Below are 24,542 nucleotides of genomic sequence, written 5' to 3' on the forward strand. Positions count from 1 at the left end.
GTGAAAACAAGCTTGCGTCTCAAAGAGAAATCACCAAAAGAAAGCGTGCCGAGGAATCACAAGAGCAACCTGAAACAATCTGGACAGCGAGAGTCAAAACGTATCAAAACTGAAAATGATAGCGATGATGATTGGGTTTGTGATTTTTACTTGGATAAGGTCATCAATGCCTACCAGATTTTAGTTAGAAAAACAAAGGTTCGGCGATACGTATTTCATCGTGACGGAAGACAAGTCAAGGTAAAACAAACCAAACAACTTGAAAGTGATACCGATGATAAAAAAAAAAAACGACGTTGAAAGGACTATCGTTTCCCAGTTGCAACATCTTTTCAAAACAGCAATCGAATTGATGCCTACTGATACGCAACTATCAACGAAGTGACAATCGTTATGGTCGGTGATTTGTATATGACGTCAAAGGCTTTATATAAGACGTCATTATAAGTATATAAGAAGGCGTTTCAAAGAGAAGTTTTTATTAAACTCATCGATGCTACGATGCCCTACAATATCCTATCATTTTTTGGGATGGAGCCGACGGCTATCACTTTAATATTAAATTGATAAATCCAGTCACTAACAATGAAATGGATAAGAAATGCAGCGCAATGAAATATTATGCCTATAGATTCATGATTCGCCATTTATTACATTTATATATAATCCATCTTGGGATTAAATACAACAGCTTTTACATCCTGGACAATCGCCGGTTCATAGACATGACATTACGGCCCGTGTCTTCCGGCAAAAGTTCCTCCCCTTCATCTCCTACAGAGTTATGGGAGAAATACAAATTGCAAATGGCCGAGAATATGCTCCACCGAATACGGCTAGAAAGGTCAGATATGACCTTGCACTTTACAACAGAAATTTTATAACTGCACTTTAGTTATGATTGAAGATTTGTGCTTATCTATTGCAAACAAACTTCTCAAGCATTTGGGAATGCCTTCACCTAATCGTACTGCTTCTATTTCTACATGTGCAGAATGGGATCGTGAACAAAGTTACAACACAATTGATCTATTGTCGTATGTTGCAGACCGGGACACCGGGACACCGGGACACAAGGAATATAAATGACGACCGGGACACTCAAAGAGAAATTAAAGACCGGGACACCGGGACACAAATGACAAGCGGGACACAGGGAATATAAACGACGACCGGGACACTCAAAGAGAAATTACAGACCGAGAAACCGGGACACAAATGACGACCGGGACACAGGGAATATAAATGGCGACCGGGACACAGGGACACAACTACGACGGGGACGCCGGAAGGGCACATGGGGGATATATAAATGACGACAGGGAATAATCGATTAGCAATTACCATCAACAAAGCCCAAGGGCAATCGTTAGAAAAATGCGATATAGATCTGAATACGGATTGTTTTCCCATGGACAATTATATGTTGCATGTTCAAGAGTCGGTAGACCTGACAATCTATTTATATGCACAGACAATGGGACAGCGAAGGATATTGTATATTCGCAAGTTTTACGTAGTTAAAAACATGTATATATATATATATATATATATATATATATATATATATATATATATATATATTCACAGGTGGGACACAGGGACACAACTACAATGGCGCGTAACTAATATGGCACGTAACGACTTACGCGCGCGGGGGGCTTGGCGGGCGCGAAGTGCCCCCACCAACTAGGTGTTGGTGTGGCGTGAAGCGCCACACCAACAGCTAGTACATAATAGATAGGTACATAATAGATATCAAACAGTTCGTGGTAACGAACTGTAGTAAGGAGCGACCCGGCTCAATAGTAACCAAAACTCTAAAAAATGGAATTTTGATATCAATAGCTACATCAAAAGAATCGCATTTTAATGCTGATTTTAAATATAAAAGTTTCATCAAGTTTAGTCAAAAGTTATCATCAAAAGTTACGAGCCTGAGAAAATTTGCATTATTTTAGAAAATAGGGAGAAACAACCCCTAAAAGTCATAAAATCTTAACGAAAATCACACCAAAAGATTCAGCGTATTAGAGAACCCTATTGTAGAAGTTTCAAGGTCCTATCTACAAAAATGTAGAATTTTGTATTTTTTGCCAGAAGGCAGATCACGGATGCGTGTTTATTTATTGTTTTTTGTTTTTTTCCCAGGGGTGATCGTGTCGACCCAGTGGTCCTAGAATCTTACGAGAGGACTCATTCTAAAGGAAATGAAAAGTTCTAGTGCCCTTTTTAAGTGACCAAAAAAATTGGAGGGCACCTAGGCCCCCTCCCACGCTAATTCTTTTCCCAAAGTCACCAAATCAAAATTCTGAGATAGCCATTTTATTCAGCGTAGTCAAAAACCTTGTAACTATGTCTTTGGGGACGACTTACTCCCCCACAGTCCCCGTGGGATGGGCCACAAGTTGCAAACTTTGACCAGTGCTTACATATAGTAATGGTTATTTGGAAGTGTACAGACGTTTTCAGGGGGATTTTTAGGTTGTGGGGGGGGGTCGATCAGAGGAGGATATGTTAGGGGAACTTCCCTTGGAGGAATTTGTCGTGGGGGAAGAAAATTTTCATGAACGGAACGCAGGATTTTCTAGCACTATTCAAAAAAAAAAAAAAAAATAAATATGAAAAAGTTTTTTTTAACTGAAAGTAAGGAGAAGCATAAAACTTAAAACGAACAGAAATTATTACGCATATAATGGGCTCACCTCCTCCTAATATCTCGCTCTTTATGCTAAATCATTTTTAGTAATTTCAACTATTTATTCTACAGCTTTTGTGATTCAGGGGTCATTCTTAAGAAATTAGGAACAATTTAAGCTTTAGTGTAAAGAGCGAGGTACTAACGAGGGGGTGAACCCCTTCATATACGTAATAAAAACGTGAAAATACAGAAGTTCGTTACGTAAGCTAATTTGTATGTTATGTATATCTTATAAAAAACATTCGTAAAAAATTAAAAGTTCTAGTTGCCTTTTTAAGTAACCAAAAAATCGGAGGTCAACTAGGCCTCCTCCCCCGCTCCTTTTTTCTAAAAATCATTCGATCAAAACTATAAGAAAGCCATTTAGCCAAAAAAATAAATATGCAAATTTCGTTTTAATTATTCATCCGCGGAGAGCCAAAATCAAAACATGCATTGATTCAAAAACGTTCAGAAATTAAATAAAAAAAAGACAAGTTTTTTAACTGAAAGTAAGGAGCAACATTAAAACTTAAAACGAACAGAAATTACTTCGTATATGAAAGGGGCTGCTTCCTCATCAACGCCCTGCTCTTTACTCTAAAGTTTTATACTGTTTTAAAATAGTAGAGTTAAGAGAAAGAGTCAAACTTTAGCGTAAAGAGCGGGGCGTTGATGAGGAAGCAGCCCCTTTCATATACAAAGTAATTTCTGTTTAAGTTTTAATAGGTTTTAAGTTTTAATAAGTTTTAAGTTTTAATGTCGCTCCTTACTTTTCGTTAAAAAAAACTTCTTTTTTTTTATTTAATTTTTTTAAAAGTCGCTCTCAGGAAAAGTGCTAACGTGTTGATTAGGATAAAACTGAATTTTTGTTGTTAAGCAACAAAGGGTCCCCATGAAGACCATTCAAAGGAACATAAAAAATTATGCTAAATGGCAAAATATAGCTTAAATGTTTCTTCTTAAGGAATAGTATGATTTTGTCTTTCAGATCACGTAGCGCTTTACTGAAAGCATTTCAGAGTTCAATATACGTAGCCAACTGGTACTTGAAACTTTAGCCAAGTGTAGCAAGCACAAAAAAGGAAGGTATATAAGAAATATAGGAAATTACGAGTTGAATTTGAATAAAACTTGAAACCTCAGAATATTGAAAATTTATTGAGATCACATTTTTGGGGTTAGTATGAAGTAAGCCGAAAACAATCATAAGAATTTGTGATGGTAAGATAATCATCTTTTGCCATTTATATGACTTTTTGGTTACAAAAGCAACATTTTTCAAATGAATCCTTATTAATGCGAATTAGCAAAAATGTAGCCGGTGGGATATGTATTTCTTGAAATTTAGGAGGAACTTTGTTGTTGTTTTTTTTTTCAAAATAATTTTTCAAATTTCAAACTAAACTGTAAACAATTACATTGTAAACAGTAAAAATTGTAAACGACACTTTTTCGAATTTTCAAATAAAGTATAAACACCAGCAAAAAGCCCCTAAGAAAATTTATGCATAACAAACTGAAAAAGAAAAAATTTGGTATTTCAGGCAGATCTAAAGGAATCACCTTCTTCGGGCATACTTTTCATTTCTTAATTTATAAAACTTACTAAACTTTATGCTTTAGCAAATAAACAGGAGTGTCTAAAACGGAAGCTCTAATCATGTTTAGATAGAAAAAAGATAATTTATAAGGACCAATAGTAAAATTAACTTTCAAATATCATTTTTTTCAAACAAAATTAAGAAGCAGCATTACAACTTAAAACAAGCTCCTATATAATATGAGATTTGCTACCGCTCCCGAGGTATCCACCATATGGATAATATGGGGGTAAAGTTCATTTGTGACGCAAACAAATGTTATATTGAGATTCAGAATGCAATTCTGGGTGTATATTTGCACATTACGGGGGTGGGGTTATATATTCTATAAACATACAGGTTCTAAGAAATTGATGAATTTCTTAGAAAAACTGGAAAAACAAGGAAAGAGGTGGAAATAAAGGTTTTCCCCCTGAAAATGTGTTAACTATAATTATTCTGCCTATTACTGATTAAGAATTGTTTTCTTAGCATATTTCTTTATGTTACAACCACAGAAGAGAGAATAATGAGGACTTCTTTCCCAAGACAGTGAACCAACAAAACCTATTTGAATATTTCGGCCCTAATTCTAAGGGCCGTCTTCAGCAAATAAAATAATAAACAATAAAACACTTACAATAACAGCTCTCGGCTAAAAATCTACTTTTTTTAAATAGCCTTGGCGACATTACTTCTTAAAGAAAAGTTCAGTCAAGACTGTCTGATAAAAGCTAACATTTTACAAGCTAAAAGGGTTCATTCATTGAACTAACTGTATTTATTAAAAATTGGAATACTGAACTAGTTTTCAAGGTTACAACATATAAACTAACTGGATTATCTTTTTACATTGTTCATGATCTGAGCTAGCTACTGCTTTGAATTAAATGTGCTGTTACGAAGTAACTTACAATTACTGAAATAAGTTTTGCAAATTGGGACTGAAATTTTTGGAGGATTATTTATTGTGGAATTGGTAAATTGTAGGCCCTCTTTGGGAAAGCGCACTGCTCAGTGATACGCAAGAAAGTCTTTTAGGCCGACTTTACACAGGTTGGATTGGAATACACTTGGATGCAATAGGGAGGCTCGGCTTTCACTTAAAGGTAAGTCTTTTTGCTCTGTTTATCGACTTCTAAAAATGAGATACTGTTAATGATGCAGCGTTTCAAGCAGTTTGATGTTGCGCTAGCTAAATTCAAGAACTACCCCCTATGGCCCGTGAAAATTATGCAAATAGGAAAGGATTCGCACGGAAAGCCCACTTATCTGGTCATTTGCTACGGTAGTCACGATGAATTTAGGTTAATAGATGCGAATCTTCAAGAATAGAACCTAAAACGAAAGATTCATCCACGCCTGCTGTCAAAAAAGCAATTGTGGAACTTGATAAAAGTAAAGTTTGATTTAAAGCAAAATTTAAAAAAAAAACATTTATTGGGAGTAGGGAGATAATTTTTTATTATTATTATTGTTAGCCTTTATTTATGTATATTCTGGTATTAAGGGATAATTGAGTGAGAGTGTTTTTGTCCTTCTTTAATTTTTGTTTTTTTACTTAATTAGGCTGAGAATCAGAGGATTGCAGCCGTCCAACATCAGGCTGTTTGAGCCTTCCCAGGGCGGTTGTGTGTATTTATAGTTTTTGTAATTTAGTAGTTAATAAAGAGTTCATTCATTCAAGAATAATTTCTTATTGCGATATTTGCCTTCTCTGCAGCTAATCTTGTAGTTCTTTTGGGATTGGGCTTGTTCTTGTTCGTTCCTATTTTTGTTTTATCTTGAATTATAACATTTTCTATAATTAATTTTGTGTATATAGGGTTGAGTGTGTATTAACCCAAGTCTCTATTTAGGGATGTATTATTATTTAACTTTCGTTTGATTTCAATTGCCTCGCGGACAGTTTGTTTGATTCCTAGGTCATTGCTAATAACCTAGCAATTCCACGAGGAAATCGATTCCACGAGGCAATCGAAATCAAACGGAACTTAAATAATAATATATCCCTAAACAGAGACTTCGGTGAATACACACTAAACCCTATGTTCACAAAATTAATTATAGAAAATAATATGATTCAAAATAAAACAAAAATGGGAACGAATAAAAACAAGCCCAATACCAAAAGAACTACAAGATTAGCTGCAGAGAAGGCAAATATCAAACAGTTCGTGGTAACGAACTGTATTAAGGAGCGACCCGGCTCAATAGTAAACAAGACTCTAAAAAACGGAATTTTGATGCTAAAAGATACATCAAAAGAATCGAATTTCCATGCTGGTTTTAAATATATAACTTTCATCAAATTTAGTCTTTATCATCGAAATTTACGAGCCTGAGAAAATTTGCCTTATTTTGGAAAATAGGAGTAAAAACCCCCTAATTGTCATAAAATCTTAACGATAATCACACCATCGCATTCAGCGTATTAGAGAACCCTATAGCAAAAATTTCCAGCTCCTATCTACAAAAATGTGGAATTTCGTATTTTTTTGCAAGAAGACAGATCACGGGTGCGTGTTTATTTGTTTGTTTTTTGTTGTTTTTTTCCCAGGGGAATGTCGCAAGAGGGCTCATTCTAATGGAAATGAAAAGTTCTAGTGCCCTTTTTAAGTGACCAAAAAATTGGAGGGCACCTAGGCCCCCTCCCACGCTCATTTTTTCCCAAAGTCAACGGATCAAAATTTTGAGATAGCCATTTTGTTCTGCATAGTTGAAAACCGTAATAACTATGTCTTTGGGGATGAATTACTCCCCCACAGTCCCTGGGAGAGGGGCTGCAAGTTACAAACTTTGACCAATGTTTACATACAGTAATGGTTATTGGGAAGTGTACAGACGTTTTCAAGGGAATTTTTTGGTTTGGGGGTTGGGTTTAGGGGAGGGGGATAAGTGGGAGGATCTTTCCTTGGAGGAATATGTCATGGGAGAGGAAAAATTCAATGAACAGGGCGCGGGATTTTCTAGTATTACTATAAAAAAAACAATGAAAAAATAAACATGAAAAAGTTTTTTCAATTGAAAGTAAGGAGTAGCAGTAAAACCTAAAACGAACAGAGATTATTACGCATATGAGGGGTTCTAAAAATACTTTAGCATAAAGAGCGAGGTATTTAGGAGGAGATAAATACCTCGCTCTTTATGCTAAAGTATTTCTATTAAATTCAACTATTTATTCTACGGCCTTTCTGATTTAGTGTAACGAGATTTAGTGTAACGAGCGAGGTATTAACGAGGGGACAAACCCCCTCATATTCATAATAAAAATATAAGAATATAAAAGTTTGTTACGTAAATTAATTCTTAAGTTACATATATTTTTACTAATAAAAACGTTCGTTAAAAATTAAAAAGTTCTAGTTGCCTTTTTAAGCATCCGAAAAATTGGAGGGCAACTTCCCCACCCCTTATTTCTCAAAATTGTCTGATCAAAACTAAGAGAAGGCCATTTAGTCAAAAAAAGAATTAATATGAAAATTTCATTTTAATAATTTATGTGCGGAGAGCCAAAATCAAACATGCATTAATTCAAAAACGTTCAGAAATTAAATAAAAAAAAACTAGTTTCTTTAACTGAAAGTAAGGAGCGACATTAAAACTTAAAACGAACAGAAATTACTCCGTATATGAAATGGGTTGTCCCCTCCGTAATCCCTCGCTCTTTACGCTAAAGTTTGACTCTTTGCCACAATTCTACTTTTTAAACAATTAAAAACTTTAGCTTAAAAAGGGAGGGATTGCGGAGGGGACAACTCATTACATATACGGAGTAATTTCTCTTCGTTTTAAGTTTTAATGTCGCTCCTTACTTTCAGTTAAAAAAACTAGTTTTTTTTATTTAATATTACAAGAATCGGCTTGTTCTTTTGATTCAAAAAATAAAAGATTTATTAAGTTTAGTATTATCCATAAAAAGCTAATTGCCTGAGAAATTTTCTGATTTTTGAAAAAATGGGGAAACAGCCACTAAAAGTCATAGAATCTTAACGAAAATCACACCATCAGATTTGGAATATCTGATAATCCTTCTGTAGAGGTTTCAAACTCCTGTCTGCAAAAAATGTGGAATTGTTTCTTTTTTTGCCAGAAGAAAGCTCACAGATTATTATTTGTTTGTTTGTTTATTATTTTTTCAGGAGTGGTTGCATCCAATCAGCAGTCCTAGAATATGGGAAAAAGGCTCATTCAAATAAAAATTAAAATCCCTTATGCCTTTTTTAAGTGACCAAAGAGATTGGATGACAACTAGCTCCCCTAACCCCCATTTCTCCTCAAAGTCGTCCGATCAAAATTTTGAGATGACCATTTCGTTCAACATAGTTGAAAAATCCGCAATTATGCCTATGGGGATAACTTGACCCCCCAGCCTTTGGGGAAAGGTCTGTAATAACATTTGCCCATTCTTTACGCATAGTATGTGTTATTGGGCAGTATACAGACATTTTTCGGGAGGGGTTGGATTTTCTGCTGGGGGATTTTACATGGGGATAATTTTCAGCGGAGAGGGAAGTTTCCGAGGGTTGGAATTTCGAGGGGAAATCTTTTACTTGGGGAATTCGCCATAATTCCAATACTAAATTATTCTTATTTGTCTTACTTTGTCTTTGCCAACTCAGTTTTACATATGGAAATTTTAAAAGAATTGTTTTGGGGAAATTTTTAGGAGGGGAATGGTCTAGAGTGTCTTTCGATGGGGCAATTTTCCACGGGAGAAATTCTCCAAGGTGGAGTTTCCTACGGGATAAATTCTTCAGAAGGAATTTCTGCGAGAACGATTTTCTAGTAAAGGTGAAGGGGGAGGATTAGCGGGACAACTTATCCACGGAGGAGGTAATTTTTGGCAAGATTTTAACAACAGACAGAAATTAAAATATTCTTCAAATGAAAGTGCGCTAAGAAAAATTTTTCACTCATTTTTGTCCGCAGAAAATTTTCCGGAGGTAATTTTCTGCTAGAATGGAATTTTTTGAGGGAATTTTTCTGTTGCAGAGGTTTAGTAGGGGGTATTTTACCTTGGAAGAACTTTCCATGGTGGAAAGGAATTTTCTATGGAGGGGAAGCCAGATTTTCAGGCATTATTTAAAACCGATCAGAAAATAAATAAATAAATGTTTTTTCTACTGAAGTGGATCTATTCAGAAGTAATTTAGAAGTTGACCTACATACCCTTTTGCCAAAGTGAACGGTAAAGAGTAACAATTTCAGATTTCCCCTACCACAATTTAATTTTTAATTTTATGCTGGAATAAAAGTAGATGGTTAAAAAAAATCAGATTCTTAAAACCCATGTTATCTTACTTCTTACATCTGGGTTTCTAAGAGACTTCCATTCTGTTTGTTCTTGTTTTAAGCCGTTGAATGTATCCTCAACATCCGGCATTTTGCAGTCACCAGGAAACATTTACTGATAAGACAATTGGCCAGGCATTTATACCCTTTACCACGTTCCACCCATTCCGATATCACCCATTTTAATCTCTACCGTCGCCTTTTTCCAGCGTGCTCGTAAATAAAAAGGGCTCTGGAAAAACTATTAAATTCAAATTTTCCACCAAAAGTGATGCAAGATCTGACAGCCATTTTTGATAAGAAACCATTCGCTAGATGGAACTAAGACTGTATGCATTTTAAAAAGGAATATGACGTGACATGAGAGCTGATAGCCACGAGCTATGAGATAACGAGGCACCAAATGTAAGTGAGAACCCTCTTGGAAATAAATCTTTCAAATCTGAATCCGTTTAGAAAATAAATCAGTTACCTTCACGTGGCAATTTATTCGAAGTGTATATCTCTAGCTAAGTTGAATCATAAAAGACAAGATAAATTTATTTACCATAGTTTAAAAGCGATTGTGGAATTGATGTAATAAAATCAAACGGGATAATGTTATTTGTAAGATTTTTTAGGCTGAGGATCAAGCAGAGGAAAACAAATTTAGAAAGTTTGAGACACTTTCAAGTTCATTGACTTTCTTAAGTTAACTAAATATATAAAGGAAAAATTACTTCTGAAAAATCCTTATTTCCTTGAAACTTATCTTTATTTAAATAGCAGAATTTTAAGATATCCAATCTTCTTTCCCATATTGCTGTTTAAAAAAACTCATCTGTTTTTAAAAGTACATTCTGAATCCACTAATTGACCTCAGAACCACAAAAACCCCTTCCTGGGCTTTCAGAATATTTTGAAAGGACACCTTTTTGCAAATTATGATCAAATAGATCTTCATAACGAACTGTAAGGAACAGCGACTAGGTCCAATAGTAAGCAAAAGTCCAAAAAACGAAATTTTAATAAAAAAAAAACATATACAAAAGAGAACTGGTTGTTTTTCTGATTCTAAATATATAAAATTCTTTAATTTTAATGTTACCCATCAAAAGTTACGAGCCTGAGAAAATTTGGCGTGATTTTCGGAAAAAGGAGCCTTTTTATTTAATACCTATAAACGGAAAATCAATTGAGACCATACTTCAGTGTACTGGCCCCAACTCCCTCCACAGACAGAGGAGTAGAGAGAAAGAAAGAGAGAGAGAGGCGGGAAAGAAAAAGGGAAGCAAATGATCTTAGCAAGAAGGTGAGCAAGAAAGAAAAATAGCATATATCTATGCAGCCTATTCACCTATTCACCGCACTATTCTTCCTATTCACCGCAGTATATATATATATATATATATATATATATATATATATATATATATATACTGCGGTGAATAGGAAAAGGAGTTGTTTTTTGGAGTTGGGGGTCAAGCTAGCAAAATTGATTACAACAATACAAAGATTGGATTGTTTTTTGTCTGTTTTTTTGCGATTTGTATCACTTTACTCTGAATATTACAAATTTCGTACTTTTCGTACATTTTTTGACGATCTCCATTCAACAACGAATAGGTCGACGGAAAGGCAATTGAGGAGTATGCCCATTCAAGCTATGTACATAATATACACAATTTTTTTAAATCTTCGAAAAAAGTCTGCTTTTACTGACAAAAACAAATTCTGTTATTTTAGCTTCGATCGCCCCTCCCTTGAATAGATCATGTTTCATTGTCTATGTCTATTTTAGCAATTTCTCCTTTTGAAACCAAAAAATTAAACAAAACTTATGTATGCTGGAGAAAAAAAAATATATGCTTAAAACCAAAGGATAATTGCCTAGGTATGTCTTTCTTTCTGGTTACCAAAAGTCAATATTTTTGTCTTTATTTATCGACATTATAGATTATGCGTTAAAGCTTGACAATTTCAATGTCAAGTTTTCCTTCACATTTCCGAATATGTGAAAACTCCGCAGTCAATCACTCAACGCATCAATGTCTGGAATTTCTCATATTTCAAGTTTCTTAAAAAGTTAGAAGTGGAAAACATGTCTGCGAAGTGCAGCAAAAATGCAGCGAGGAAATCTCTATGCTCGACTCTGAAGTGTTACACAATATTTCCATTGCTAAGAAAGTAAATCATTTGACAAAGACAAGAGCTCTAAAAAAGAAAAGAAAATGCCTTCACTTGTATTCTAGAATTATTATTACGATCTTGCTAATTGTCCTGTAGGATCTCGCGGTGTTCAAGACCCCAGATTGGGTTTGGGTGTGATAAAAAGCAACTCAAAAACTTGGCAACTCCAAATTTAAACAGTCATATGGAGGGGAATAGAGAATAGAATAGGAATAGAATAGTATAGGAATAGAATAATAAAAATAGAGAATAGAATAGAGAGAGAGAATAGAGAATAGGAGGAGATGGAGGAGAAAAATGTATCTGTCTATGATGGCTGAGCACAATGAAAAATTTGAATCATTATGGCTCATATGATATTCAGAATGTCATTTTTACCAAAAACAGTATGGCTAGTTGTATAATTTATTTTGGCTTGATTTTGTCACATTGAAATTTGCCTTTTTTAAAATTTTCTTGAGAGTATTTTTGCCAATAATCTAACTTGAATACCCCTCCCCTTCTGAATATCAGTATTTTAAAATTTCTTCCAATAGCCTCATACATTTTCATGTTATTTGCCCCTTCTCAAGTTTTTAGTGAAGAGTAGAAAAGTTTCGTTTCTTCTGGGGATTAAATAAAAAAAAAAACAAGTTTTTTTTTTAACTGAAAGTAAGAAGCGACATTAAAACTTAAAACGAGCAGAAATTGTTATTTGCTAAAGCTTAAATTTTGTCCCAATTCATTAAGAATGACCCCTGAATCACAAAAGCCGTAGAATAAGTAGTTGAAATTACTAAAAATACTTTAGCATAAAGAGCGAGGAATTAGGAGGAGGTGAGCCCCTCATAAGGGTAATAATTTCCGTTCCTTTTAAGTTTTAATGCTGCTCCTTACTTCCAGTTGAAAAAACTTTTTCATATTTTTTTTTCATTTAGTTAAATAATGCTAGAAAATCCTGCGCTCCCTTCATGGAAATTTTCTTCCCCCATGACAAATTCCTCGATGAAAAGTTCCCCCAACATATCCCCTTCTTCTAAACCGCTCCCCGACCAAAAAATCCCCCTGAAAACGCCTGTACACTTCCCAATAACCATCAAACAGTTCCTGGTAATGAACTGTAGTAAGGAGCGACACGGCTCAATAGTAAACGAAATTCTAAAAACGGTATTTTGATGCTATGAGATACATCAAAAGAATTGGATTTTTATGCTGATTTTAAATAAATAAATTTCATCAAATTTAGTCTTTGTCATCAAAAGTTACGAGACTGAGAGAATTTGCCTTATTTTGGAAAATAGGGGGAAAGACCCCCTAAAAGTCATAGAATCTTAACGAAAATCACACTATCGCATTCAGCGTATCAGAGAACCCTATAGCAAAAACTACAGAACAAAAATTCTATAACAAAAAACTCCTATCTACAAAAATTTGGCTTTTCGTATTCTTTGCCAGAAGACAGATCACGGGTGCGTGTTTATTTTTTTTCCAGGGGTCATAGTATCGACCAAGTGGCTCTAGAATGTCGCAAGAGGGCTCATTCGAACGGAAATGAAAAGTTCTAGTGCCCTTTTTAAGTGACCAAAAAAATTGGAGGGCACCTAGGCCCCCTCCCACGCTCATTTTTTCCCAAAGTCAACGGATCAAAATTTTGAGATAGCAATTTTGTTCCGCATAGTGAAAAAGCATAATAACTATGTCTTTGGGGATGACTTAATCCCCCACAGTCCCAGGGGGAGGGGCTGCAAGTTACAAACTTCGACCAGTGTTGACCAGTTTGACCAGTGTACAAACATTTTCAGGGGATTTTTTTTTTTGGTTTGGGGGTTGGGGTTGGGGGAGGGGGTTTTTGTGGGAGGATTTTTCCTTGGAGGAATATGTCATGGGGGAAGAGAAATTCAATGAAAAGGGCCCAGAATTTTCTAGCATTACTATTAAGAAAAAAATAAACATAAAAAAGTTTTTTCAATTGAAAGTAAGGAGTAGCATTGAAACTTAAAACGAACAGAGATTGTTACGTATATGACGGGTTCTAAAAATACTTTAGCATAAAGAGCGGGGTATTTAGGAGGAGATACATACCTCGCTCTTTATGCTAAAGTATTTTTAGTAATTTCAACTATTTATTCTACGGCCTTTCTGATTCAAGGGTCATTCTTAAAGAATTGGGACAACACTTAAGATTTAGCGTAAAGAGCAAGGTATTAACGAGGGGACATACCCCCTCATATACATAATAAAAATATAAGAATATAAAAGTTTGTTACGTAAGTTAATTCTTAAGTTACGTATATTTTTTACTAATAAAACGTTCGTTAAAAATTAAAAGTTCTAGTTGCCTTTTTAAGTAACCGAAAAATTGGAGGGCAACTAGGCCTACTTCCCCACTCCTCATTTCTGAAGAAACCCTCCTCAAGAGAAAGCCATTTAGCCAAAAAAAGAATTAATATGCAAATTTCATTTTAATAATTTATGTGAGGGGAGCCAAATCAAAAATGCATTAGTTCAAAAACGTTCAGAAACTAAATAAAGAAAACTAGTTTTTTTTAACTGAAAGTAAGGAGCGACATTAAAACTTAAAACGAACAGAAATTACTCCGTATATGAAAGGGGCTGTTCCCTTCTCAACTGACGCTAATGTTTTTTTACTGTTTAATAAAGTAGAGTTGAGAGAACGAGTTAAACTTTAGTGTAAATAGCGGGGCGTTGAGAAGGGAACAGCCCTTTTCATACACGGAGTAATTTCTGTTCGTTTTAAGTTTAAATGTCGCTCCTTACTTCCATTTAAAAAAACTAGTTTTTATTTATTTAATTACTATATGTAAGCACTGGTCAAAGTTTTTAACTTGTAGCCCCTCCCACGGGGACTGTGGGGAGTAAGTCGTCCCCGAAGACAAAGTTATAAGGTTTTTCGACTATGCTGAATAAAATGTCTATCTCAGAATTTTGATCTGTTGACTTTGGGAAAATAATTAGCGTGGAAGGGGGTCTAGGTGCCCTCTATATTTTTGGTCACTTAAAAAGGGCGATATAACTTTTAATTTCTGTTAGAATGAGCCCTCTGGCAATATTCTAGGACCACTGGGTCGATACGATCACCCCTGGGGAAAAAAACAAACAAACAAATAAATAAACACGCATCCGTGATTTGCCTTCTGGCAAAAGATACAAAATTCCACATTTTTGTAGATAGGAGCTTGAAACTTCTACAATAAGGTTCTCTGATACGCTGAAACTGATGGTGTTATTTTCGTTAAGATTCTATTACTTTTAGGGGGTGTTTCCTCCAATTTTCTAAAAAAAGGCAAACTATCTCAGGCTCATAACTTTTGATGGGTAAGACTAAATTTGATGAAACTTATATGTTTAAAATCAGCATAAAAATGCAATTCTTTTGATGTAGCTATTGGTATCAAAATTTCAATTTTTAGAGTCTTGGTTACTATTGAGCCGGGTCGCTCCTTACTACTGTTCGTTACCACGAACTGTTGATTAAATAAAAAAATCAAGTTTTTTTTAACTGAAATTAAGGAGCGACAATAAAACTAAAACGAGCAGAAATTACTCCGTATATGAAAGGGCTTTTCCTCCTCAACGCCCCGCTCTTTACGTTAAAGTTTGACTCTTTCTCTTAACTCTACTTTTTAAAACATTAAAAAACTTTAGCGTAAAGAGCGGGGCGTTGAGGAGGGAAAGCCCCTTTCATATACGGAGTAATTTCTTTTCGTTTTAAGTTTTAATTTTAAATTCCTATTCTCTAAAATGAGGCAAATTTTCTCAGGCTCGTAACTTTTGATGGGCATGACTAATCTTGATGAAACTTATTTATTTAAAATCACCATAAAATCCAATTCTTTTGATGTATCTATTAGTATCAAAATTTGATTTTTTACTATTTGACTATTGTTTACTATTTATGTATCTATTGGTATCAAAATTCTATTTTTTAGAGTTTTGGTTACTATTGAGCCGGGTCGCTCCTTATTACAGTTCGTTACCACGGACTGTTTGAAACATTGCATAAAACCATAAACATATATTAATTACAGACTTCCTCTACTCAAAATATAGAGATTTTTCAGAATATTCCCCATAAACTTCAACAGGGTTCTATCATTAGAAGTTATTTTTATAATTTTGACTAGAGCGGAGGAATTCGTTTTTTGGGAGAAAAGTTTGACTGAAAGTCCTTCTTGTAATGGGCCTTCTTTTATGACCCATGTATAACGGGCATTCTTGATTTTGCACTTGTAAGCGACAAAACAAATATGATCCGTACAACTAAAACGGATTGGAAACGAACCCTACAAAATGTTGACCAAAGCGGATCGGAGACAGCCGTATGGACTGTTGACCAAAAGGGGGTGGAGACAGCCGTATGGACTGTTGACCAAAAGGGGGTGGAGACAGAACAGTGTTGCACATGGCTTACGTGACTTAGGAGGGGGGATAATCCCTATCATTTCAGATAATTTGTCCGTTTAACATTGCTTAAGAAGTAGTTACTATACCCTTTAACCTTAACATCAGTCTCTTCCTGTTTTTCTTTTTTATTGGAAATTATTTTTATGCTCATGAAGGGGATTCCCCCCCTCCGTCCAATTGCCTTTTATATTCATACCCTAAAATTGTCTCGAAGGACTCCTCATAAAAATTTGCATGCTCTAGACGAAAAAAAAAAGACTTCTTGAAGCATCCACTATACCCAAGACTATACCAACTATACCATATATATCCACTATACCCATGACTATACCAACTATGCCATATATATCCACTATACCAAGACGTCATATCCAAACATTAGGGAGGGGAGGCTGAGATGAATTTAAACTGTAGATATCTCTAAAAAATCAAATGAATATAAATTCTATGAATGTGAAGAAATAGTAGTTTTGTTATTTATAGTCAAACAGTTCATGGTAATGATCTGTATGTAAGGAGTGACGGTCTAATATTAACTGGAACTCTAAAAACTAGAATTTTAATAACAGTAGATAAACTTTTTTGTGTTGATTCCAAGTATATAAAATCAATTAAGTTTAACTTTACCCAGAAAAAGCTACGAGCTTAGGAAAATTTGCCTGATTTTCGAAAAAGGGAAGAAAGTAAAAGTGATCTTAATGGAAATTCCATCATCACATTCAGCATTTCAAAGAACTAGGCTGTACAGTTTTCAAGCTTGTATATACAAAAATAGGGAATTGTGTATATTTTGTTGTTTTTTTTGCCAGAAGAAATATCACGGATGTGTGCCTATTTGTTTTTTTCTCCAGCGTGATCGTATCGAACCAATGGTCCTTGAATATGTGGAGATGGCTCATTCGAAGGAGAACTAAAAGATCTACTGTCCGTTTTAAGTGACTGAAAACATTGGAGAGTAACTAGCCTCCCTCCCACACCCTCTGTTTCACCGAAAACATCTAATCAAAATTTTGATGTAACTTTTTCATTGACGATAGTTTAAATGTCGATAACTATGCTCTTTGGGAAGACATAAACCCTCGTAGCCATTGGAAGAGGGCTATAGGCGATGTAATTCGCCTGTTGCTCATAAATAATATCTACTATTGGGAAATATACAAATATTTTTAAGGGGGAGATTTTCTTCGGGTATGGATGATTTTCCATGAGGAAAATTTTCAGTGGAGATGATGGCATCCGGGGTATTTTTCCAAGGTAGTGTTAGAGTGAAGGGGATTTATTGGCATGATTCGAAAAACGCCCAAAAATCAAAATGAAAATCAAGTTTTTTTTCTACTGAAAGTAAGGAGTAACATTAAAACTTGTAAAGAATAGAAATCATTCAATATATGTGGGTGGCTGCCTCTTCCTCATTCCTTGCTCTTTACTCTAAAGTCTTAAATTTCTTTAAAAATACTTATCATTCAAACTAAACGGCCTTGTTTGCTGAGCAGTCTTTCTTAAAGAACTGTAACACAAGGTCAAACTTTAGAGTGAAGAGCGAGGGACGAGGAAGGGGGACCCCCCCCCCTCAAAAACAGTTTCTGTTTATTCGAACTTTCAATATTGCTCCTTATTTTCAGTTGAAAATTCATGTTCGATTCAATGTTTGTTAAGAACAGGGCATCCCCTCCACTGTCATCACATGCTGCTAAGCAGTTACCCACACATGGAGTAGAGAGAAAACATTAATGGTTATTTTTTTCAATTATTTAGCTTTAAAAAGTGCTAATTATAAACAATTGTATGTACCATTCTCAAGGAAATAGTTGTATCATTAATAAAGGAAAAAAAATCTTGTGACCAGTTGCCTCAGGCCCCCTCTTTGACACGCAACGGAAGCTTATTAGGGGCATAAAAGCATAATAAAGGACTGTATTCGGGGAATTATATCTGCCATCTTCAATTAGAGTATGACTAAAAAATTAGTTATGTCACATTTTCAATGCAGATTATTTCGTTACATTTCTTTTTTTTATAGATCTGAAATCAGCTTTTCCCATTATTTGTACCATCGTTAATAAACCAAACATGTACCTTGACAAATATATAAATAAAGAAAATTAAAGACTTCAACAAATAATTATAGTTATTTTTTGATAATATAGTATCAGACCACACGTAATGTACTGCCGAAGCGAATTAACCAATTTCAAAAATTTTAAAGTTTTCTCTCACCAACATAACTCATTTAGTCTGACGCAATTTTGGTGTTGGATGTGCGGATATACTTATAATATGTTTACGCCTGTCTCTAAACTTACGCCTTATGAGATTGGAAGGAGGGGAATTGTGAAGGAAACAATATATCAAAGACCAGTCATAATGTGACTGCTCTTTTCTGTATTACCCGGAAGTTGATGTAAAACTTCGAATTTTATTTGTCAGGTAAATCATCTATGCACAATCTCATCACAGACGTTCTCTGTGGTCTTACCTTAAAAATATTAATACGCAATTTTTATCCAAGAGAGGGTAAAAGTATATGGAGCAATCAATGAGGAGGGGAGTAATAATAAAAAATGAGGTACTTGTTAAATTATCCGACCACACTCGTGAAGTTTGATCTGTATGACCTGAGAAAAACCGGTTTGTCTATCCAGTAGTTTATAATTAGCGTAGTCTCATTGAGAAGAACTACGATGTAGGTATATTTTTGTTAAATATTTAATATATAGAGGTGATTAGGTTAGGTATTTAACGTAATGCGTTCTGCGCGGCTTTTCATAATACTTTTTTGTAGTTTCCATAATTTCCTTTCTAAAGTTTTATATTTTCACCATGTTTTTCTATATTTCATTATGATTAACGTAACCTCACTTCTTGAGTGTGGTCGGGATATTTAAAAAGTGCAAAAAAACAAATAATTTGAATAAGAAATGCCCATAATTACAAAAAAATTCAGGATTTCACAGGGGCTGGATTCCGAGGCCCACCCTGGGTACGTCCTTGGCAATTAAGACTTTTCATCCATATGGCTGTACAGTGACTTGATCTTTACCTGGCAATAGAGAGTCTGGGGGTTCGATTCCAGGTGCTAAGAGACTGGGTGGCATGCTTGCTACCAGTTCCTATAAAAAACACCAGCAACTGAAATGCCGACAATTACCGCCGCCGATCTGGGCTGTACAGCCCTTATCTTGTTTTGTTACAGCCAACCTGTTAGTCTTGACAACCTGTTAGTGATGTTGTATTTCGTTTGACAAGTAAACAATTATAGCTACCTGTTTTCAGCCGTTTTAACGTAAGTTGTTAACTAACAGTTTTATTTAGAATTGTGTTTCCACGAGGTTATTCTTAGTACATCTCTTTAACAAATTGATTCGTTGTTAGAGAAAGTCGTTGGAGGATTTAAAGCGCAATGTTCCAAAGTGATAATGCAGTAAAAGAGGACGACTGGTTTCAGAGTCGTTCCTAGGAGGGTTGGGTCGGCTGTCCCAGGTGCAGTAGCTGGAAGGCGTTGCGGCTAAGGGACTGCACACTTTGATTAAATTTTTTCCCTTTGATTTGACTTATTTTACTTATATTTTAGTCAGGAGGGGGGCACTGTAAATAATCATTACCGGGGCACCACCAACTCTAAGAACAACTATAGTTTCTATGATGTAAGTAACAATAATAATATTATTATAAGCCAAGAAAGGCCATGTAACAACAGTATTTGAAAGTATTTATTTAAAGGTAAATAGCATAAATATTAATCCATTTTCCCATTTCAACTTAAAACTCAAACTCGAATTTCTATCCGTCCTTGACGAATTAATTTGCATATTTAAAAGTTGAATGATTGTCATTTTAAAGCCTTTTGTAAGAGACTTAACAATCACCCTAAAAAACAGCCTTTTCTAAAATGAAAGGTTGCTGAAACCTGCTAGAATTTGGGCCATATCCTCGGCTCCTAAATTCCATCTAAAACAAGAGTAATCTGTATGTGAAGCTCATATTTTCTTTGCAAAATCCTTTCTTTTTTTATTGTTCGGTGGTAGAGAATAGACTCGAATACGAAAGCAAGTCCCTAGTGTTTCGCCCGGTTCATCTAAATTAAAAACCGAAAAAGTCACTTTAAACGGACATAAGACAGTTTCTGATTTCCATACTGTCTGGATTCAAACCTGGATTTCCTGGTACATATAAATATATAGTTCAGGACTGGAATACAAAACCAAGTTCCAAATATTTTGGTTAGTTAACTCTCTTTAATCGGACATAAGACTTTAACGTTTCTTATCTCGATATTGTCTGGATCCAAACCTGAATTTCCTGGTGTATAGAGATAGAGGGGCAAATGAAAGCAGGTCGTCGCCAAATAGGGTCGGAGGATGTGGTAAGGAAAAATTTTAGGGTCATGAGAGTTTTTTGAGAGGGTAGAAAGAGGGAGATTTTGAATAATTTCGAATCGAGGAGGAGCATGCGTAGCTGTATTGATTTCAGTTGGCTTAGTGTTAGTAGGTGTTAGTAGTAGTAGTAGTAGTAGTAGTAGTAATAGAGATGGATAGTTAATGTCTACTAATATTTCTCAGCTTGTATATTTCTTTTTTTTCTAACAAATTCCTTCAGGGACAGTGAGATATGCAAACTTTATTTCCCAAGTTTGTATTTTGTGAATTTTTTGCTCTTTTAATAAGTTCCTGATATTGTTAGCTAACCATTTTGGAAATCAACACTTTTCTTTACTCGATCTAGCAGATTCCTTCTGTAAAAGTTAACAGTTGGAGGACAAAATAATTTTTTAATCCGTATTTTTAAGTATTTGGTCTTCAAAGCTATATGCAGCACTCTTGACACAGAATAATTTAAGCAGAAATATTCGGGACAACATTTTGAATGGTGTAGTAGCTGCCGTATTTAAATGTTCAATAGTTACGTAAATGCTCTATACACAAATTTAGTTAAAATGACCTTGTGGAATATTATAAAACCAATAGATATTAACACAGAACATGTCACAAATAGACCTATGAGATCAGCAGCCAAAAAAGCAAGGCTGGCATTAAAAACGTGTTTTTAAATCATTCTCTTTCATTTCAATTAATTGCCTCGTTTCATCAACATTTATTTATCAGTCTAGGTTGAACTTCGCTGAGGTAAGGATGCTGGGATTGTTTTGAAATTTTTTTCATTTTAATTTTATTCATTTTATCCTGTTGTAAATTGTTCCTTCTTATATATCAAATAAAAAAAACAGTTTTTTTTTAACTGAAAGTAAGGAGCGATACTAAACTTAAAACGAACAGAAATTACTCCGTATATGAAAGGGGCTGTTCCCTCTTCAGGGCCCCGCTCTTTACGCTACAGTTTAACTCTTTCTCTCAACTCTACTTTTCAAAACAGTAAAAAACTTTAGCGTAAAGAGCGGGGCGTTGAGGAGGGAACAGCCCCTTTCATATACGGAGTAATTTCTGTTCGTTTTAAGTTTTAACATCGGTCCTTATTTTCAGTTAAAAAAAACTTGTTTTTTATTTATTTACTTTCTGAACGTTTTTGAGTTAATGGATGTTTTGATTTTGGCTCTCCGCACATGAATAATTAAAACGAAAATTGTATATTAATTTATTTGTATAGCTAAATGGCTTTCTAATAGTTTTGATCGGACGATTTTGATAAAAAAGGAGCGAGGGAGTAGGCCTAGTTACCCCCCCCCAATTTTTTGGTTATTTAAAAGGCAACTAGAACTTTTAATTGTTTACGACTGTTTTTATTAGTCAAAATATACGTAACTTACGAATTAATTTACGTAACAAACTTCTATATTTGCATGTTTTTATGACTTTTATGAGGGGGTCCCTCCCCCCTTGTCAATACCTCGGTCTTTACACTAAAGCTTAAATTTTGTCCCAATTTCTTAAGAATGGCCCCTGAATCACAAAGGCCGTAGAATAAATAATTGAAATTAATAAAATCACTTTAGCGTAAAGAGCGAGGTATTAGGAGGAGGTGAGCCCTTCATATGCGTAATAATTTATGTTCGTTTTAAGTTTTAAAGCTGTTCCTTACTTTTAGTTGAAAAAACTTTTTCATATTTTTTTCTCATTGTTCTTTAAAAAATGCTAAGAAATCCTGCGTAATATACGTAAGGAAGCCCCCTTCATGGAAATTTTCCTTCCTCATGAAAAATTCCTCCATGGAGACTTCCCTCTGCATAACCCCCTCCTCTCAGCCCCTCCCCAGCCAAAAAAATTCCCCTGAAAGCGGCTGTACACTTCCCAATAACCATTACTATATGTATACACTGGTGAAAGTTTGTGCCTTGCAACCACTCCCAAAGGGACTGTGTGGAGTATGTCGTCCCCAAAGACATAGTTATTAGGTTTTTCGACTATGCTGAATAAAATGGCTATCTAAAAATTTTGATCCGGTGAATTTGGGAAAATAAGAGCGTGGGAGGGGGCCTGGTGCCCTCCAGTTTTTTTGGTCACTTAAAAATGGCACTAGAACTTTCAATTTCCGTTAGAATGGGCCCTCCAACGACATTCTAGGACCACTGGGTCGATACGATCATCCCTGGAAAAAAAAAACAAAAAAACACGCATACGTGATCTGTCTTGTGGCAAAAAATGCAAAATTCCACATTTTTGTTGATAGGAGCTTGAACTTCTACTATTCGGTTTTCTGATACGCTGGATCCGATGGTGTGATTTTCGTTAAGATTCTATGACTTCTAAGGGAGGTTTAACCGTATTTTCTAAAATAAGGCAAATTTTCTCAGGCTCGTTACTTCTGGTGGGTAAGTCTAAACTTAATCAAACTTACATATTTTAAATCAGCATTAAAATGCAATTCTTTTGATGTAACTGTTGTCATAAAAATTCGGTTTTTTAGAGTTTTGGTTAATATTGAGCCGGGTCGCTCCTTACTACAGTTCGTTACCACGAACTGTTTGATTTTTGTATTGCTGAGGACGGCCATTGGACCTAGGGCCAAAATATTCATTCGAATTTGTTTTCCACTTCACTATTGTTCTTCTTGTTTTTGGTGTTTGTGACGGAAAGGCATTGTGGTCTTCGTCGCTATTTATGTTCAATAGTTACCTGTTCTTTGATCATGAGGTTCTGCATCAGATACATCGAGTACCATTGTCACTGGAGCTATGATGAATCTTCTAAATGATTATTTACAGCACTCGGTTTACGAGTAAAAACTTCGCACGTTTTTTTTAATTTATAGCGCTTCTAATCTTCATCTAAAATAAACATGTCAATTTTGACGTTTTTATACATTTTTAAATGCACTGAAATCACTTACAAATTAACAGTAGCAGATTAACATCATGACTAGAACTTTACCACCCATAAATGTTGCCTCCTAATTTGTCAAGCTTAAGCCTGTCATTGTGCCTATCTCTTCTGATTTGCTACATACAATATGTTTCTTAATTTACATCAAAGATTATGAATACCCAAGACCGTGCCCTGGGGTGTTCCGGGTTGAAATACCTTTTCCTTGAACTGTATAGAAGTGCTAAAACATACGCAATTATTGGTTGTGTTCTGGTTAGATGAACTAAAAAGAAGTTTTACTATAACTTAATCTTCTTCTCTTGAAACAGTCCTAGGTAAGACCCTAAAATCCTTAATGTTGCAATAACTTATTAATCTTTATCAACAAGGCTCTATGAAAAATTTCTTAGCAAAGATGCAGGTAACTTTTTTCTTATTTTTCTTTGCTTGCCGAATCGATTTTTACTACTTTATGTTTCCAATATTACTGTGCAGAAATGCTTGCCAGGTTCCAGTTCAGACAAATTGCATTTCGTATATTGTATACCTTACCTAGAAATAAAAGTGCCAAGTTAAAACTTAAAATGATGAAAAATCATTGCTTTGCAGTTTACGCAACATACATGTTACAAACCTCCCCCCCAAGGATGGATATAGAGCAAAATCTTGGGGAGAGGGCACTGTGACAAGTGTGCCAATAAGCAAAATCCTGGGGGGGGGCAAATGTGACATGGATGCCAATAATTGGCAAATTTATTTTATAAAAGAGTGAAAAACAGAACTAAAAACAAAGAATGAGGATACCAGAAAAAATATTGGGAGTCCCCCTCCACTGGATCCACCTCTGAACCCCCTCAAATAAAATGGCTCGTGGTGTCTCCCTGTATTTGGAGATATTGTGGGAAAAACTAGCCCTTTACTAAAAACATAAAACCAAAGCAAAAAGGGATATTCTATTATAAGCTATTTCACCTCTTTTTAAGAGGTACAAATACAAACAAAAAGGAAATTACTAGTACGATATACAACTGATTCCGCTCCAGAAAATCCCCTGGAAAACTCCCCTTGAAAAATCCCCTCGTGATAGCTCCCCGTCATAATTCATACTCGGCAATTACCCCCCCCCAGAAGAAAATCATCCCACGGAAAATTTTC

The sequence above is a fragment of the Artemia franciscana genome, chromosome 6 (assembly GCF_032884065.1).
Source record: "Artemia franciscana chromosome 6, ASM3288406v1, whole genome shotgun sequence".
NCBI classification, from domain to species: domain Eukaryota; kingdom Metazoa; phylum Arthropoda; class Branchiopoda; order Anostraca; family Artemiidae; genus Artemia; species Artemia franciscana.